Below are 13588 nucleotides of genomic sequence, written 5' to 3' on the forward strand. Positions count from 1 at the left end.
GCAAGCTTAAGTTTGGGTCGTGTTTGTTTTTTCTTTTCTCCTTTTCCTGGGGTTTGATGGGACGGTCCTCTGGGGAGGGGGGGGGGGGGGTTGGTATGGTTGTTTGGGGTTTTTTTTTCTTTCTCCCAGTTTGCACCCCTGGAGTTTGGTTGTGGTGTTCCCTGGGGGGGTTATTGGGTTTTTATTTTTATTTTTTTTGTTTTTTGTTTTTTGACCAAGCAGACTCTAAAATATAGTCGAAAGATGGCTGAATGCACTGGTTCAAGAACTCCTGGCCACAATTGAGCAAAGAGAACGACAGAAGCAAGAGTTGACAGAAATGAATGCAAAGATGCAGTCAGAGGTGGAGACCCTAACAGGTCTGCTAACTGAAGCAGAAGGCAAGACCATCAAATTTAACAAAAGATATCTCTGCACTGGAGTCTCAGTTGCAGGATACTCATGAGCTGCTCCAAGAGGAAATCCATGGGACACCTTGCTTCTCTATCCACCTAGGGCAGATAGAGGATGAGGGGAATATTTTGCGGGAGAGGCTGAACAAAGAGGAAGAGAGCAAGAAGACTGTGGAGAAGCCAGTTTCTACTCTCTAGACCCAGCTGGCTGAAAGGAAGACAAAGGCAGGATAGGACGCCTTGTCAGTAGAGGGGGCTGAAGAGGGCCTCAAGTGAGTCCAATGGGAGTTTGGACGGTGTTCAGCGGCAGCTGGAGTAGAAAAGTTCAGCCTATGGACAAACTGGATAAGACAGGAATCCGTTTGCAGCAAGAGTCGGATGACCTCATGGTGGACCAGGACCACCTTCGGCAGATCGTCTCCAATCTGAAGAGGAAGCAAAGGAAGTCTGACCAGATGTGGGCCAAAGAGAAACGTATTGCTACTCTATGTGCAGAGGAGTATGATCGTGCCGAAGCGGAGGCCAGGGAGAAGGAGACAAAAGTGTTGACCCTGGCAAGAGTTAAAGACTCTTACAGACCTGAAAGATGAACTTGACCGATTTAATAAAGTGCTCAAGACCGAGACGGATGACTTTGGAAAGAGTTCATATTGTGGAGAGGTCCGAGCGTGCCATGGAGCAGCGACTGGAGGGGATGAAGATTCAGCTGGAGGATGTATATAGGTAATGTTTCCAGGCCCACTGTGCCAAGAAGAAACGGGAGCTAGATCTGGGAGGGCTTGAAGGCCATCTTGAAGACGCTACTGAAAATCACAATAATGTCTTATAGCACTTGAAGAAACTGCAGGCCCGAATGAAAGACCAGATGAGAGGACTGGAAGAGCTGTGAAGGTTCGGGGATGAAGCAGTTAATGATGCTAAAGACAGTGATAAGAAGCATAAAGCCATGGAGGGAGACATGTTACACATCCAGGAGGAGCCTGTCTACTGCAGACAGGCTCAAGGAGTGAAAGGATGAGCTCCGAGATGAGATCTCAACACAGAGTTCCCTGTTGGCAGAGAAGAGGCGGCTGGAGGCTCGTATCATCCAGCTGAAGGAGAAACTAGAAGAGAAGCTCAACGTTGAGAGGGTCAATGACCGCATGATGAAATTCATATGAGGTTGAGCAGCTGACGACGGAGCTGTCTTCAGAGCGCAGTAACGCTCGGCTCTTGGAGACAGGCTTTCTCAGCTGGATCGTCAGCACACGGAGCTGAAGCTGCGCAGGAGGTGTTTTTTTTTTTTGCTCCCAGCCATGGTCCCTGGAGGGGGGTGTTTTTCCTGGCCCAGGTTCGTGTGGTCGCCAGGGGGCTTCCCGTGAGGGTGGGGTACTGTTATGTGCTGGGGTGTTTGGCTGGCTTGGTTTCTGTTTTTCCCACCAGGTGGTATGCATTCAGGACTGAGTGGCTGAGCATTAGGACCTCACCCTGAACACCTGAGGCTTGTTTTCATGCGCAGGTCATCAGGACTCACAGCTGTGGTGTATTCTGTCTTGATCAGAGATTGCTGCATTTAAACCTTGAATGCACAGTGTGTGATTGCAAGAGACTCGACTTTGTGAGCAGACGTGTGAGCTCGACGTCAGGAGAACAATCTCACCATTACGGACGCAGAGACCGCTCCAGGTTTGACGCCACAGTCTGTGAAGGAGGATTGGGTGAGGTCTCACGCTCTTCAGCACACTTCCTGAGGTAATTTGGTTTTGGTGACTTTTATGAAGTAATGACAGTGGATTTGGTGTCCCTCACACCTTGTTGTATTGAGCTGTCACGTTATGCTAATTGTCTAATCAGCTTCTGCTGCAGTGGAGATTTGAACTGAGTTGTTCCGTGCCTGCAGGGTGAGAAGCTGATATATATTTAAGCCAGGAAGTGTTGCTGATTGTGTGCACCCTTTGAGCTGTGTCTCTCTGGGTGGAGAGTGTTGGACTCACCTCATGTTTTCTTTCTTCACAGACTCGGTTTGTCGCGGCCACCTGGGGTGGTGTCGGCGGGGTCCCTGGGTCCGAACTGCTGTGGCTCCGGACCGTTTGCGCTGCTGAGAGCGCGCCGTGTTTTCACCTGACCAGACCGCAGATATTTTTGGTTGTTTATCACTGCACTTATTATGATTATTAAATTCTGTTATCTTTTGAACCGTGCTCTGCTTATTTCGTGCTGGGTCCTGTCAAACGCTGTGTCGGTGCTCCGACCGTGTCCGACACATAACATAATGAAGCTTTTTTATTTGTGCAGTGGAATGAATATTTTCATGAGCTGAATGGAACGTTCCATTTTTCAATTCATGCAAATGCTCTTACCATTGCACTGCTCCGACCGCGTCCGACACATAACAAGGATCACCACTTTGTGAACAACTGCATGAAAAAAAATAGTCCAACAGTTTAAGAACAATTTGTCTCAACATTCACTTGTGAGGAATTTAGGGATTCCACCATCTATGGTCCATAATATAATCAGAAGATTCAGAAAATCTGGAGAACTTTCGTAAGCGACAAAGCCGAAATCCAACACTGAATGCCTGTGACCTTCGAACCCTCAGGTGGCCCTGCATTAAAAACCAACATCATTGTGTAAAGGATCTTACCGTGTGGGCTCAGTAACACTTCAAAAAACCATTGTCAGTTAATACAGTTCGTCATAACATCTACAAGTGCAAGTTAAAACTCTACCATGCAAAGCGAAAGCCATACATCAACAACATCCAAAAACACTGCTGCCTTATCTGGGCGCGAGCTCATTTGAAATGGACAGATGCAAAGTAGAAAAGTGTGCTGTGGTCTGATGAGTCCACATTTCAAATTGTTTTGGAAATCATGGACGTCGTGTCCGCCGGATGAAAGAGGGAAAAAGACCATCTAGATTGTTACCAGTGTAAAGTTCAAAAGCCAGCACCTGTGATGGTATGGGGGAGTGTTAGTGCCCATGACATGGGCAACTTACACATCTGTGATTGAGCGTTGTTAGAAGGAAAGGTGATGTAACACAGTGGTAAATATACCACTGCCCCAGCTTTTTTGAAATGTGTTCCAGGCATCCATTTCAAAATGAGCAAATATTTGCACAAAAACAATAAAGTTTATCAGTTTGAACATTAAATATCTTATCTTTGTGGTGTATTCAATTGAATATAAGTTGAAGAGGATCTGCAAATCATTGTATTCTGTTTTTATTTACATTTTACACAACGTCCCAGCTTCTTTGGAATTGGGGTTGTAGGCTCAGAATGGATGACAAAGACTAAAATCTGTAATGAGCAAAAATTGTGTGCAATATCACAATCTGTCACTGGGTTGTTACAGAGTTGTTTATGGGATACAAAAGAGATCATGGAACTTGCTTTTGGGGGAGGTGATGGTCTAGTGGTTAAGGAGTTGGGTTTGAGACCAGAAGATCCTCGGTTCAAATTCCAGCCTGACTGGAAAATCACTCAGGGCCCTTGGGCAAGGTCTTTAATCCCCTAGTTGCTCCCGTGTGTAATGAGCACCTTGTATGGCAGCACCCTGACATTGGGGTGAATGTGAGGCATTATTTGTAAAGTGCTTTGAGCATCTGATGCAGATGGAAAAGTGTTATATAAATGCAGTCCATTTACCATTTTAAGTTTGTGTCTTTTCAAGTTCCACATTGTCCAGACTACGTATAATGGCCCTTTACCATTATACAAGTCTAGCACTACCTGGCTCAGTGAGACTTAGTTTTTTGGGTGTTCCGTTAGGAATTATACCTGGTACCATTTGACAAAACTTAATTCTTGGATCTCGTCACTTGTTTACCCTCAACGCTGAAGCAGTGGAATATAGCTGCTGTCAGGCTAAGAGAAAAAAACAGTCTCAAAGTATAGTCTCAAACAACAAACTCGTATTTGATCACAATGAAATGACAAATGCAATGTGGTGTTTCAAGCCAGAAAAAATAAAGTCCTTATAGAATTTAAAATACAACACAAATTGCCAAGATTTGCAAATCTTCAGTTGCGTGACTCAATATAAAATTATTTTATGGGTAAACACTTGGGGGCTCTTTGCTAAAACAATTACACAGACTTCAGCAGTCCTGAGGCTACAGGGAGCTATAACTGAACCAGAAACAACAGCGTTTAGCCTCTTTCACGTTTGGATTACATGTCAAGTTAATTATCCTCCAACTGCCCACTCACTGAGATGCTGTTCAGCCAGTCTTCATCTTTACCTGTAGCAAAGCCAAAAGCAGCAGAAGGTGTTGCACTTAACTCATTTGCACTGGAAATGAATTGTGCCAGTTAATCAAATAGCTAGAAGTTACTGGCTGCAGTGGGGCTCAAAGGCAGGCCACAGTGTGCCACCTTAGGTCACAGGAACACAGTAAAGATAAGTGAGCTTGGCCATCATTCGGATGGTCTCTAAATCAGGCAATCCAGCTGACGGCCATCCAGATAATGTCCAGGAGAAACGTACAGTATCACTTTAACCACAAACTACACTAGATAGGGCCGAGAGCCAAACAGGTGAACTGGGAGATGAGACCAACCAATCACAGCTGTTCACTCACAGATAGTGCTAAGGTTATGAAAAATTCAAACATAAATTCATCAGGTGAAGTGAGCTGTGAGATGCCTTAATTGTTGCTGATACAGTTCTACTCAGCGGGCTATGTTAGGTTAGACAGCGATACCAAAGTTTTCCTTATCTTGTTTATTAATTGCTCTTGCAATCAATAGTGGTGTTAGACACCATTACAGCCTGAGATAAACATTAAGTGTAGATAAACAGGGTGTAGAAGTCTTTACATTGTGGTCAGAGATGACAAAAATAAACATGGAAATCAGGGAATTATAAAACTAATGTTTGGGATACAGCGCAATGGAAAGTGCAATAATCTCACTAATGTAACAAAGCGCCGCAGACTCACTGTACGATTTAGATGAGATCGCTGAGAAATAGAGCCCTCTGATTAATGGCTTCTATGGATTTCTTTCAGTGCAGCTGATTCCTCAACCTTTGTGTGTTCACACACAATACTTTACAATTGATAACCGCCATGAAGCCATGGATTATCACAGAAAGGACTGCCACAAATCTTACTTATGGATCACACTTGTGTTCACATACATGCATATGTATATATACACACTTGTGCTCAGACCCGGCGCCAGAAAAAAAATATTAAGGGGGCGATGAGTTTATCACAGGGGGCAAGGTCACCCCCCGCCCCCAAAAAAAAGTGCACACTGGAGGGGACATGCCTCTGAGCGTGCATAATGAATTGGGTGCGCTCCTGGAAAGCTTGTGTATTTAGGCTACACCGTTGTAAGAGACTAAGAGTAAAGAGTGATGACAGTATTTTTTTAATTATTATTTGAACGTATAGACCCTCGGTCAAGTGATCTCCTGCATACCACACAGAGCCGGTGTTCTGTCAAGATGAGGTGCGCCAACTTTCGACAGTCTGAGCTGTGACGTACCTTCGCGTTGTCCAATAGGAATGATGCGTCGGGCCTAAACACGGAAGACTCGTGGCAGAAACCACTGATCTCTACAAAATGGATTGGTCCATTTGGATTGGTTTCTGCACCAATCTGATTGGTGCAGAAACCACTGATCTGTACAAAACATTAAGGTGTGACAGGACTGCTCATTTATAGAGCAGTTTTCTGAAGAAAAATCATTGGAATTGTTTTTTTGTTGTTGTTTGTTACCTCAAAATTTCTGATTACTGTTAAAAAAAAGTTTAGAACACTTGTAATTAAAATAGCTAAATAAATCAATAAGTGGTTCTTTAGAAACCTTTCATCTGTAAATTAAAACCAGCTGTTATTTCAGATTAGATAATTTCTTGTTTAACATAAGGAACCTTGGACATTATTTTTAGACAAATAAAATAACATGGAAACTTGTACATTTTTTTAAGTTTGGTAGATTATTTATCTCTTTTCAACCTGACTAAATAAATACAAATGTTTATTATAAATGGAGTGTGATTGTAAAGTAGGATTTCTGTGACATAAACCTCATGATGTTTTTTTTATATAGTCATTTAAACTTGTAATTTTGTCAAAATATGTAATTGCCTTTAATGTTATCAGGACAGAGTCATTTCTAAAATATGAATTTGAGCACAATACGTGGAGAGCTTCTACCTGTGCAAATGTCTTTTGAAATGTCTTTTGGACATTTTTAATGATCCGTTCATTTATTGTTAAAATATAAAATGAAACAGCTTTTTAAAAAATAATAAAACAGTTGCTGTTCAAAGAGACTTTTATTTAGAAGCATGTGATGTTATGCTGGATTCTCGGTACCAGATGAAGGTCTCTTCTGCAGCTTTGAACTCTGATGGTGTTCCTGAAGACACTTTGTCCTATTTTGAAGAGCAGAGATGTTTTCTTTCGACTGGACTTCGTGGTGATCAGCTCATCAATGGAAGTTTGGTTGTCTGCACAGCAAATGTTCCTGATTGGGACAAATAAAAATATTTCTTTAAATATAAAGAAGCACTAAACAGTTTATATATAAAAAAGGGAAAAACACAGAAAAAAAAAGATGGAAAAAAAAAACTCATGAAAAAATAAGTTATTTAAGGTTGAGCTTTTGTGGTGTCTGAAAAAAAGCTGTAGCTTTATTTGGTAAAAATAAGAAAGACTGAACCATCTACAAATTAAAGCATTCACTCAGATCAACTGTGCTAAAAAGCTAAGCTAACGTTAGCCGATCATTAAACCTTCACAGCAGTGCAAATGTCACGTTTTACTTTCATTTTATCCTCACCTTGATAAAGCTGCAGAACTAACCTCCGTTGGGCAAACTGGGACTTCGCATATATCCAAAAAGAGATTTTGGACTGAGTGGGTTTGCTCCATCACCCCGGCTGCCTGCCTCGGTCTGCCCAGGAATGATGCCTGAAGGCCAGCTTCTCTGTGCGGGTCGGCCCGCTGTCGCGGTTCGATCGATATCCCACCAAGTCGTCAGTCCTCCCTCGGTCGGCGTCACTCCGAAAAGTAGCTGGAAAAAAAGCTTCTCCCAGCAGGGTGATGGGAGAATCGTTCTACTACTGTTTTTTAAAGCTTTTTTGTGGTTCAGGCGAGGCAAATTCAAGATGGCGATCGCTGAACTTTTTTCAGGTTGTGGAAACAGCCAGAGTGTGACGTGGCCACAATCTCTGCCCCCTTGCCGCTTCTGAAGCGACACGTCTGACGTCATGACGCGTTGGAAACGCACCGGCCTGGCGTTACAAAGCGTTAAAGAGTCGCGCTGAAGCCACTGAACTATATATCAAATCAAATCAAATCAACTTTATTTATAAAGCACTTTAAAAAAAAACAGCTGCAGCTGAAACAAAGTGCTGTACACAAGGGGACATATAAAAGGTAACAAACCACAAAGGACAAAAAAAAAAGCCCCCCTCCAAAAAAATTAACTAAAACAAGTAAAATCAGTTAAAACAACCAAAACAGATCAAGAGCTCATTCCGGGTTAAAAGCCAGTGCATAAAAGTGGGTTTTAAGATTAGTTTTAAAAACAAAAGGTGAAGAGGCCTGCCTGATGTGGAGCAGTAACTCGTTCCACATCTTTGGAGCCACAACAGAAAAAGCTCGGCCCCCTCTGAGCATACGCTTACACCTCGGCACTTCCAGGAGGAGCTGATCAGCTGACCGGAGGTGGCGAGCAGGGGCATAACAATGAAGCAGCTCAGAGAGGTAGGGCGGGGCAAGGCCATTTAAAGATTTAAAAACAAATAAAAGAATCTTAAAATGAATTTTAAAATGCACAGGCAGCCAGTGGAGGGAGGCCGGGATAGGTGTAATGTGCTCCCTCTTACGTGCACCAGTTAGCAGATGGGCAGCAGCATTCTGAACTAGCTGAAGACATGCAAGGGAGGACTGGCTAATTCCATAATAAAGTGCATTACAGTAATCCAGCCGGGAGGTAATAAAAGCACGGATTGCTGTTTCAAAGTGCTGATGTGCAAGAAAAGGCTTAACCTTAGCAAGCTGCCTTAAGTGAAAGAAACTTGATCTGACTACTGCACTGATTTGGTAGTCCAGTTTAAAATCGTTGTCCATCTTAAAACCCAAGTTTGTGACAGTAGATTTCGAAAAGGCTGACAAAGGCCCCAGGTCGACAGGTGAGGAAGAACAGGAGTTGCTAGGGCCAAAAACAATTACCTCCGTTTTCTTTTCATTAAAATTAAGAAAATTCAATGCCATCCAGGCTTTAACATCCTCAAGACAGGACAAAAGGGGCTTAAGAGAAGAGGCATAATTTTTCTTTAGGGGGACATATAGCTAGCTGTCATCAGCATAGCAGTGGAAGCTGATGTCATGCTTTCTGAGAATGGACCCCAGGGGAAGTAAATACAGGGAGAAGAGTAGGGGTCCAAGAATTGAACCCTGTGGGACCCCATATAAAAGTGGAACGGAGGAGGACTCACAAACCCTGAGGCCAACGCACATAGTCCTACCAGTTAAGTAGGACCTGAACCAGTCCAGGGCACTACCACCGATGCCCACAAGCTGCTGCAAACGATTTATCAGTATGTTGTGGTCAATTGTATCAAAAGCAGCAGTCAGGTCAAGCAGGACAAGAATGACATGGTTGCCGCTATCATTTGCCATTAAAATGTCATTAAAAACCTTTAAAAGGGCAGTTTCTGTGCTATGCAACATTTTAAAACCAGACTGAAAAACCTCTGAAATGTTATGTTCATCAAGGTAAGTTAAAAGTTGTGCATAGACAATTTTCTCCAGGATCTTGGAGACAAATGGCAACTTGGAGATAGGCCTAAAGTTTAATAGTTCAGTGTTGTCGAGGCCAGGCTTATTCAACAAAGGCTGAACGACTGCGTGTTTAAAACTAACAGGGACAACACCGGAGGATAGGCTGCTGTTTATAATGGTCAGAACAGACTGCCCTAAGGTAGGAAAAAGTTCTTTAAAAAAGTGTGGGGAGGGGGACACATCACGAGGGGAACCCGATGGTTTCAAATGAGCCACCACATCCTCTAACTGTGACAGAGTCGCAGGTTCAAATCTGTTAAAAACCGCTGGGCAGGGAGCAGAGACAGAGGGGTCAAAGTTGGGTGGAGAAATGAGAGCTCTTGCAGAAGCAACCTTGTCAATAAAAAAAATGTAGAAAACTGTTACATAAGTCAGTGGATGTTTCCAGACAAACAAGCTGTGGTACATTCAGGACAGAGTCAATTGTTCTGAACAATACACGGGTTTCTTGTAATTTTCCATTACAATGTGTGACAAATACTCTCTTTTGGACTCTTTGACAGTGCTTTGATAGTGGCCCCAACGGTTCTTTAAAATTAGAAATGAAACCTGCAGCTTGTCCTTCTTCCACCTCCGTTCAGCTCTGCGACATTCCCGTCTGGCAGCACGGGTTCTCTCATTAAGCCAGGGTTCAGATCTAGACTTAGACCGCCTGGGTTTTAGAGGAGCCACAGAGTCCATTATAGAAAGGCAGGAGGAGTTAAACCGACAGCACAGCTCCTCCGTATCAGCCGTGGGTGAAACGGGGACCACACAAGCAGCAGAGAAGGCAGCAGAAAAATGTTCAGCAGTGAGGGGGTTAAAAGCCCGACGGAGTCTGACAGATGCGCAGCACTTCTCAGGTACACAAGAGAGTTCAACACTAAAAAAGAGTGGTGCATGATCAGAAAAAACAAAGTCACCGATTTCTAAGTTTGACACAAGCAGACCATGGGAAAAAAAACCAAGTCTAATGTATGTCCATGTTGGTGTGTGGGGCCAGACACCCACTGCTTCAAATTAAAAGAGTCCACTAAGTTTAAAAAATCTTCCATCATGGGCTTGTCAGGGCAGCAGACATGGATATTAAAATCGCCAACAAGAAGAAGACTATCATAGTAGGGCAACAGTCCTGCAAGGAAGTTTGAAAACTCATTTATAAACTCCTTGTTGTATTTTGGAGGCTGGTAGATGACGGCACAGAGCACTGGGTCTTTGCAACCAACCTCAAAAACAGTCAGTTCAAAACTGGAGAAGGAAGCAGGACACTGTTTGCAGGTAAAATAACTTTTAAAAACAGTCAACGTTCCTCCACCCCGGCCCAATGTCCATGGAGAGTTAAAAAAGGAGCAATCGGCCGGTAAAAGTTCCACGACAGGGCTGCACTCACCAGCTTTCATCCACGTCTCCGTAACGCAAAGGAAATCCAGATCACGGGTATCAAATAAGTCCCTGAGAATAAAACTTTTGTTTGCCAGGGATCTGGCATACACAAGGCAAATTCTGGTAGGAACTGGAGCTTGTAGCCCAGCGGATCGCTGAACACAGAGCGGCGTCTTCAGGTTACGGAGATTTCTCCCACGCCGGCGGAGCCGTGGGGACACCGAATTGTGTAACATGAAATTGACGTCATCCACACCGGCAACAGCTACCAGACAGCTATCAATAGGGTCAAGGAAACGCCAGGGCACCGTAAGGGAGCGCCACGAACCCTGTGCAGGATGTAATCCACGAGATGAGTGTGCCAGAAGAATCCTTACCTTTACCGTCCGGCCGCTGCGTTTACCACGGCGCCGATGACACCTCCTCCGGGAAGACGGAGCTGGGGCACGGAGCAGGTGAGATGGTATTTCCGATAGGAGCGGGGGTAGAGGTTTCGATCCATAATGGTTAAAAACACTTAAAACTCCAACATTTTGTTGTAGATCCAAGAGGGACTGGCGATCATATACCAGCAGAGACTCAATTTGTGAAGTGTTAAAACTGCAAAACACCAAAAACACACAAAAAAGCGAGAGAAACAGACGGCATGCTGTGCACACTGGCGCCATCTTTTTCACCAAGACAGTATACTGACTATATACTATATACTGTCAGTATATAGTTCAGTGGCTGAAGCTTGCAGTGTGAAAGGCCCTTGACACTGCTTGAATAAATCGAGCTTGCCCTCTGCCGCACTGACAAGCGCAACCCTCAACCTATCAAATTGCTTGAACACAGACACACGCCATATCCGTTTGTTTTAAAATTAATTACTTATTTAATTAATTTGGTTTATTTGTTAAATACATGATATTATTGAATTACTAATATTTTGCTATATTTTCCAGTATTTCTTTTTCTTTATTTTTTATTTTTATTTTTTGATAACTCTAACATCTGAGGGGGCGAGGTTGATGACGTGAGGGGGCGTCACCCCCAAACGCCCCCTCGTGGCGCCGGGTCCGCTTGTGTTCCTTCCAAACTGAACACTTTAATATTCAGTACATTCATCACATTTGCTATGTACACTGTATTATCAGGACATCTGGTTAATTTTTTTCAGCCATGCAGTAATTTAGTAAATTTACTGTGAATAAAACTTTGAAAAATGCTTAAACAACATAGACGGGGAGGTGATGGTCTTGTGGTTAAGCGTTAGGCTTGAGACCAGAGGATCCTCAGTTCAAACCCCAATCACGAACAGCCCTTGGGCAAGGTCTTTAATCCCCAAGTTGCTCCTGGTGTGTAGTGAGCACCTTGCATGGCTGACATCACCCTGACATCGGTGTGTGAGTCTATTTGTGTGTTTGTGTGAATGGGTGAATGTGAGGAATAATTGTAAAGTGCTTTGAGCGTCTGATGCAAATGGAAAAGCGCTAAAAATGCAGTCCATTTGCCATATGTATTGACCAAATCCTGCATCACGTCACCCATAGGTTTTCTACAGAGACTCAGAACAGCTGATATGGAGCCCACATCTGGGCATCGCCATGTTGGCAGCGCTGACTCTAGCCAAGCCATGATGATAGCATAAAAGGATAAAGAGATGGGGCATAGGTGGCTTTGTGTGTAATGAAATAAGGCTGAACAAGCACCCATCTTCGAGTCTAAACCCTCTAAGCTACAGGCTATTTACTACATCCTCACTAGCTATTGTTTACATGCACTGTGAGACGCTGGAACTCTACTGGCGCTGCAGTGCATTCTGGGAAGTGCAGGGGGCCGCCAGGGGGATTATGGGGAATGTTAAAGTACTGAATGGGGTCTGCAAGATGGTTCTCATAACAGTTTGCTTTGATGTGGGTATTAAAAGCTATGAGTTGGTTATTTTCTCAGTAATCATACATTAACAGGTTTTAACAGACGAAGCTACACACAGCTGACAAAAATGTTATTTCTATTAGCATACTACATTAATAGGCTGTTGTTTCATTGTTTGGCGCATGTCGCTCATATTGAATGCTGCAGGGAACAACACCATTTAATGTAGGCATGCGTCCTCCATGTAAATGCACCGACATGGCTGAATTGATGGGTAACACTGCGACAAATGTCCATAACTTGCCCAAAGAAAGGTGGAAAAAGTCCCTTTCATGTGTCCCACATGTGACAATCTGAACATTATATATTTAATAGAGAATATATCCACTGTCAGCTATAATCCTGTACACACTGTAAGCACATGCTTTCATCATTCAACAGGGTTCTCTCCAGACAATGGGATAACTGTTACAGTATCATCATAGCAGCATTATACTGTGGCGCCATCTCGCAATGTTTTTTATTTGAGTCATCAACCATTGTCAAGTTCACAGGGTTCTCACTGGCGTTCTAACAGAGTAACGGGCAGTTATACTGCTGCCTGAAAAAATTACGCTGCAGTTGGTCCGGTATGTTGTTTTTGAGGGTGTGCAGTGGTAAAATGATAATTTCTTTATGTTTAATATATGTTGAGCCACAATATAGTCTTCAACCTCTGTCAAAGCCATTAAAAGATGTCAATAGTCACCCCTCAGCTGATTACAGTCAATAAACGGGACTCCTTTCTGTTGCGGGCAGAAGCGAGAATTGTCCACCTGTTTCACACTGAAGTTTTTATATGTTCCTCATTAACATGATTTTTTGAGGCAGCCCATGACGTGGTTCTCTGGCATGGACTGGACCATTAATGTCCCCCGGGTCGCCAGTTCATAAGCTGAAGTTACTGTCCCTCGTGAAGGAAAATAATAATAATATCCTCTGCTCTGTGTGTGTGTTGTGAGATTTGCTGCGGCTCTCTGCAGAGTAAAGTTGGGGATCATTCTAGAATTAATAACTTCAGAGTGAATCGCCGTTTTAAATCCAATGATACCTCTTTCCAAAACGTAATGCAGACAACAAACTACAACTGACCAAAACCGTGGTTGCCCCAAAATGAGACGTCCTCCTTCTTTATGAATTA

General features: G+C 43.4%; 1 pseudogene; it reads left to right on the plus strand.

The window, feature by feature from the left end:
* The first annotated feature begins 331 nt into the window (after positions 1-331).
* LOC117508924 lies at positions 332-12170 on the plus strand (annotated as a pseudogene).
* The last annotated feature ends 1418 nt before the right edge of the window (positions 12171-13588 follow it).

The sequence above is a fragment of the Thalassophryne amazonica genome, chromosome 4 (genome assembly GCF_902500255.1).
Source record: "Thalassophryne amazonica chromosome 4, fThaAma1.1, whole genome shotgun sequence".
NCBI lineage: Eukaryota > Metazoa > Chordata > Actinopteri > Batrachoidiformes > Batrachoididae > Thalassophryne > Thalassophryne amazonica.